At 42.2% G+C, this 6,866-nt stretch overlaps 1 long non-coding RNA gene across 1 annotated transcript; it reads right to left on the bottom strand.

The window, feature by feature from the left end:
• Positions 1-1,336: 1,336 nt before the first annotated feature.
• On the bottom strand, positions 1,337-6,585 carry LOC139794399 (uncharacterized). The gene is made up of 2 exons (XR_011725112.1): positions 6,498-6,585; positions 1,337-3,669 (listed from the first exon to the last, which is right to left on the bottom strand). It is a non-coding gene; the product is annotated as an uncharacterized lncRNA (long non-coding RNA).
• Between the last annotated feature and the right edge of the window lie 281 nt (positions 6,586-6,866).

Here is a 6,866-nt window from a genome sequence, read left to right as displayed (position 1 = left end):
TAAAGCTGTGCTGAAATCCCTTTCCCCCGAGAGTGAGTGAATTTTGCTGATGTCAGAAAGGGATTTGTTCCTCTGTTGTTTTCTGTAACATCAAGTAATTCCCATTAGACAGTAAGTAATTGATTTACCGTGTTTGTCTAGGGCTTTTTTTTTTAATGTAATTGATTTATTTAGTCATTGCAATTACAGTAAATCAATTAACTAAAGATAGTGACAAATTAATTTACTAGATATTTAAATATTAGAAATTGCCATGAATGACTGCAAATTACTCACAGACAAGGCAAATTTTCTTATCACTTGCAGGAAATAGGATCATTAATTTTCAAATGTAATTTATGTGTGCTTTTTTCTGTGGTTTGCCACTGCTGTTCCACCTGCTGAGCAACCCACAGGAAAATCCAATCCCCTGGTTCTCCCTTTCCAAAGTCTTCTCAGCTGCACAAAGCAGAGTTATGTCCCTGAAAAGTGTGAAGGAGGGTAAAAAACCTTAGTGATGGATAAGATAGGAGTCTGAATACCTTGCTAACAGGTTTAATCTTCCATCTGAGGATTCTCTGATGTCTAATAATGCTTAACCTCACATTTCAATTGTTTCACTGATGGCCACTTCAGCAATGCCTCCCTTACAAGGCCATCTCTTTGAGCAAGGAAAAAACCCATCTGGTTACATCTGGTGAAAACTAGCTAAAAGAACAAGAAAGAAGAGTAAGGAAGGCAGATGTTACCCCCCCAAAAATCACAATATCGTTGCTTCTATAGGAAACTGTGTGAACTAATAGATTTCATTCCTTTCATTTACTAAGAAGCTGAAGTATCTCTGTGCTGGAAGGATGGGATTAATGGTGTGTACTGCTCTGAAAGTGTTTCATTCCTAGCAACCTATCCTTAATTGACATACCTGCACAGCCAAGATAAAAATTCATGCACTCAGCTGCCATGAAGCAAGTGCCAGCTGCTATGGCACAGGTAGATCAATCTTGCAGTCCTCCTTGTGGGCTGCTTCAGAGTCCAAAGGTACAAGGGATGCTGCCCTGGCCCAGGACACTGACGCTCTTGAAAGAAAACATGCTGGCTCCTACAATGGAGTGGTCAGTGTAAAATCCATCACACTGCCCAGGACATGTGAATGCTTGCTATGAGGTGACATAACTTCCCAGCTTCTTTGGTCCTGCAGCTAGAAGAACAAGAACAAAACCTCCCCAAATAGTCTGTTTCGAGGGATTATCTCTCACTAGACAAACAATACCAGTATTATGCACAGATGGTGGGATCTCCTTGCTCCCCAATGGAAGTCAAACCATCTCCAGTTACTGCTGCAATGGAGACACTTCCCTCTGGAAACTCAAAGCTAAGGGTAGTGAAAATTTAGCCTAAATAAATTTAAAAGGGCAAAACAGTGGGCTGTCTGGGGAAGTATTCTTGCTGTCCTTTCAGGGATTTTTTTGTTGTTGTTTATTTTGAGTCATTATTAAATACCCTTCAGAAAGATCAGCAAATGTAATTTCACACAGAGGCTTGCTCTGCTCAGAAGAAACAGTAATGAGAGAGAAATAATAATTTATTATTTTTTTAAAAGAGTCTTTATTTACACTTCAATGCCTTCATTTGAACTCAGTGTGCTCACCAGGAAGAGCTCCTGAGAGTCCCTGCTAAGGTTTCCACGTCCTTGCGGGCCCAGCCCTAAAAATCTTGGGAACTTACTCAACCATAAAGCCTGTGTTGTAACACTGCCTGAGAGGAGATGGAACAGCCAGCACTGAACATACACACAGGAATTATAATTCAAGGCAGGAGTCCACATTTGGAAAAAAAACCCCACATCCTCTTTTCACCAAGCTTTGGGTCATATTGCAGAGCAGCTTTGGAGCTTGCAAGGCAGATGTCTTTCATACAAAACTGGATAGGAAGATATTTTCCAGGAACATAGCTCATGGTGACAGATGGGATCTATTCTGTCAAGGACTTGAGGTCCTCACTGCCAACCACAGCACACCATGGCACCAAAATCTTGTTTGTATCTCATTTTCTTCTTTTGTCAGGATTTTTCTTTCATTAAGTCAGTGGTCAAGCATAAAAACAGAGGTTCAAAGACATGACAAAACTTCATCTTTGGAAACATTCAAAACTTCACCAGATAGAGACATGAGCAACCTGCTCCTCTTGGCCTTGTTTGACCAGAGTCTTCCAGAGGTCCCTTCCAATTTAAATTTTTTAGTGCTTCACTTGCTTGTGATACATATTGAATCCATTCTGGCTGAAACGGCACAGTTATCGGTGTGGTTTAATGATGCCTCTCAAAACTTCATATTACACACGAGACCTACAGGATTTTTCTCCCTCTTCGCTCCATCCTTGGTGTGCTTATGTGGGTGTTGGAAACTTGAATCATCGCTTCACTTGAGCACATTTAATAACCCTTAATTTCACCATTCTCGTATTCCCAGCAGACTCACTTGCACCATAAATTGACTTAATGACTTCACGGGAAAGATGCTCAAGGCAGGACACTGTGTGTGCATGGAAAAACACGAGTAGGAACTTTGCCTGGATCACTTATTATTTGCCACCTTCTCCCCAGCCATTCAAAGCTCGGGGGATCCTGTTTTCTCTGTCTTCATGAAAACTTAAAATGGAACTTAAAATGGAAAGACTGACCTCACGGTCAGCCTCAAAGTGCATCTAATCCAGTACCCTCTCTGGCACTGTGCATGCAGATGACTCAGGGAAAGTATAAAAATAGGACAAACATGCAGCAATACTTCCCACAAACATCTCTTGGCCTCTGGGGCGAGAAGTGTTGTCTTTGTGCTCCATCACCCTCAGGGGACTTTCCTTCCCTTCATTCATCCAACATCCTTTCAAACCGACCCATACCACATTTTATCCAGGACACAACCAGCCCCCCAAGTCCCATACCAGAAGTTTTGCTTTTAGGCCCACCCTCAGATTAGAATTTTCAGAGCAATGCAAACAACTGAGGGCCTTAAAATTTATTCTTGCATTGCTGGCAATGCCTACACTCAAAATTAAAATTATCCAGCTCCCTTCCTAACCAGAATAGTTTCAGTATTTCTAATAAATCCTAAAATGCTTCTCAGAGTTCAGTGAAACACTGAAGCAGTGGGCAACAGATGTTTTGCTTTGCAGAATAATTTTCTCCTTTTTGTAAACAGAGCAAGGGAGCATCCAAACATTCATGTCTGGAATGATTGTTCCATTTCAAAATACCCAGAGGGAAATTTTCTTCTTATCTTTCTTGTTTTGCTTCTGATATGATTAATCTGGCAGAACCAAAAGGACTTTACCAACTATGATGGCACTGATAAATTTACCTAGGGGAAAAATGTTCCAGCTGCAAAACTGGCAAAGTTTCACTCCAAGAAGTGCTGATTGCTTCTGCTGCTTTCATTTTCTTCCCAGTTCATGTGTCTTCCTCTACTTCAGTTGCAATACAGAGGACACTCCCCCAAAACCTTCCCAGACTGTCTTCTACATGTCTTCTTGCCAGGTGGTCATATATCAGCCACTTCTTTACCTCTCCTTAGCATTGCCTGCTCCAATGGATCTCTACTTCTCCACCATGCTTTCCTTGTTCTGCTCCCCATTTTTTACCTCAAGTTTACTTTCAACTATTTTCTCCTTCATCATCATCATCCAGTTTTCAGACTTGTAGGATGGAAGAAAAAGAAATACAATGTGAAAAAATATTCAGTGAACTGTACAATTGTAAATATATTTGCAAGACTAGACCAGGAATGAGTCCTTAATGAAAACAAGGGGTAAAATTATACCAAGCACCTGGTACATTTTGCCATTTTGCAATAGAAAGTAGAAAGCTTAGAGCTAAGAATAGTCATGTCATTATTTCTGAAAAGACCTGGCAGGAGTCCCGGCCCAGAACTTAATAAAGTGTTGAGGACTGAGGAAGGCATAAAAGTGTTATTTCTTTCTCAATGAGATTTGCTGTTCCACTTAAAATCAGCAGATCCCCTGCTGGAGTTAATTGGTGTCAGAGAACTGTTTTCTTCTCAGCATCTCAGAGACACCAGCAGAGAAAACACCATTCTCTATTTCCACATTCCCTTTCCTTCCCTCCCCAGAGGGAGGGAAGAAAAGCTTAATTATTAATACAGAAGAGAAGTCTGTGTTTACCACTCCTGAATAGTTGAAGGGACTCAGATCAGAAGAAATTGTTACAAAGGTCCAAATTTGCAGGGCATGTAGACACATGCTTTTAAAAAGCCTGTGCTTGTTCAAGCATTCCCTTTCCTGAATGGAGCCTGAAGTGTTCCCATCACTCCACCTGACGAGCTCAGGGAGGGCACAAGCATTTTTAAACCCTTCTCTGTAATACACACCATGCTCCAAGATGTCTGGTGGGTGAAATGTTTTTCACAAGGCAGACAAAATGCCTGTTTTTTGAAGGGTGGCTTATTACTATGGCAACCAGCACACTTCCTCCCCTTCTCTCTCCCTTCAGCACTGGTTTAAGAGGTCAGGGAGAAATTTCAGCTGAGTGTGCACATCACGTTCTGCTCAACTGTAGCAGCCATACAGGCAATCGTGAAAATGAAGTTAAATGGAAATCCATTTAATCAACATGCCCCAGAAAGCCAAACATCTGGACCACTTCACTAGTGAAGCATCCACCGTGTTGTCTAAAATAATGAGGAAATGAGGAGGGACTAAAAGGGGGGTTTTCAGCTCCTTATGTTGATGACAAGCAGCTGGACTTTGACACAAAGCCAGCGCCTGGTATGTACAGCACACAAAAACAGGGGAAGTTTGCAACAGCATCTTTTCAACTAAAGGAAAAGCATAGTTCGAAAGCCAGAGCTTGGAGAACGTCGTATTTGCCAGGCTGTGCACAAGTTTAACTTTCCATTCAAGACAAGATAAGCTTCTGAGGAAAATTACTTGCTTTCATAGCTGCAAAAACACAATTTGATTAGTTTTTGAGGGAGAAAATTGTTCTCTTCCTCATTTTCAGCTACTGACAATTGCTAGGCAAAGCAAACAGAAGGCAGAGAAACAGCTCCACTTCAGACAATCACAGCTACAGCAGCATTTCACTTTTGCAAAGAATGTTGCAGCCTTAAATGGCTCGTTTCCTGCAAAAGCAGCCACAAAGGAACCCTTTCTCACCATGGAGCTTTTCTTGTTCTTTCATCCTGTTCTTACAGGACTGATGTTTTTTGGTCCATCAGTGCTGGCAGCTTCTGCATTTAAAGATACAAAGGTGCCTGGAGGCCAGTTTCTTTTCTAAGGTCTGCTTTGTGTGTAATGATAGGCCTTTTCCTCCTAAAAAACATGCAATGTTACTGTCTCCCACGGGCATTCCTCAGTACTTTCAGTACCTCAGTACATTCCTTCCTTAGTACTACCTTTGTTTTTTCCTTTTTTTTTTTTTTTTTTTTTTTTTTTTGCGATACTTTCCCCCATTCCCATAGACCTCTCCTAGATCCAGATCTCAGGTGATGGTGACTTGAAAGGTCTCTCTCATCAAGCTTCTCAATAGAAGCTTCTCTCTTCATCGTGGCCCTAACCATGAAACAAGTTTTTGGGTTTCATTTACCAAACAGACCACTGATTGTGCCAGGCAAAGCAGAAAGCTCTCAGTTGCCAAACTGGTGGCAACAGGATTCATTCCCCAGAGACAAAACAGACTGGCTCTTCCCTCTGTCCCCATAGCACATGTCCACGAGTGGCAGGGCACCTGGCTGACCCCATCCCATGTGCGTTGTCAGACTCTTGCTCACCAGCCTATTTCAGTGCCCATCCTTCAGAGTACACTGGGGAGTTGAGTGGGACAGTGAATGTCTCCCAGCAGCTAGGAGACCTCCAGGAACCTAGGTATCATTTTTGCTCTTTCACTCCTGTTTGTAACTCTTTCTGTACTGTCCCACTTACTGAGCTGACAGGAAGCAAAAGATTCTAGCCCTGGAAATTCCACCAGCTCTTCCTCCTTGCCTGGCATCCCCAGGCACAGGCTTGGAGATGGGGTGGATGCTTGGAGAAAGAGTCCTTCTTGTCCCCTTTGTCGTCCATTAACAGACTTGCTGTCCATCACTTTTTGAACCTGCTGGTACAACAAAATTCAACATTTGTTTCCCACTGTATAAAAAAGTGTTATCTTTTATCAGTTTTAAGGCTGATCGCCTGATTGTTTTCTCCTCTCCTCTGCCCAGTTCTTATTTTTGGAGATTTATTGGGCAACAGTCCCTTCCTCAGCTTATGCATTACTTTCACATCTCCTCCAAACTCATCCCTCCTGTGGTCTGGCTACAGTTCTAACCACCTGGGAAGCTAGCACTGATGCTAACAAAGTTACAGTGCTGAGAAACCAAAGCCTTTGTGTACCACCTCTCTCATTTACAGAGTTTAACTGGATCTCAGTGCTTAAACATAGACTTCATGTGTCCAGCATGAGCAAGACCTATACAAAAAAACCACTTCTTTACAACTCAATTTTCTCAGAAAACATCTGAGCTCACCCCTATGGTATAGTGTAACTTTCTTTCTCAAGGCTGTCTCTTTCCTTAAGGTGGTGTCATGGGAAAGGCATTTCTACAAAGAGGATTGTTGACAGGGGGTTGAAGAGGATTGAAGCAGGGCTTTTTTTCCCCTTATAGTTGGTCATAGTCTGGCCTGATCTTGCACATCTTCAGCAGAATGGGTAGGAGCTACAGAGTTTTTCAATGAAAAAGTGGAGATTTTTGGCATTAGTCAGCAAGAGATGCTGCCCACTTCCATCTCTGTCACCAGGACTTCTGAAACAGTGGCCCTGGCAGGAGATGTGCTTCTGAGAAGTAGCCTGTTGGCAACACATTTTGGTACTGCTGACCATGTAATGGGAATAGGAG

This window comes from Heliangelus exortis, chromosome 3, assembly GCF_036169615.1.
Source record: "Heliangelus exortis chromosome 3, bHelExo1.hap1, whole genome shotgun sequence".
Taxonomy (NCBI): domain Eukaryota; kingdom Metazoa; phylum Chordata; class Aves; order Apodiformes; family Trochilidae; genus Heliangelus; species Heliangelus exortis.
This window is presented reverse-complemented; position numbering and strand designations above follow the sequence as displayed.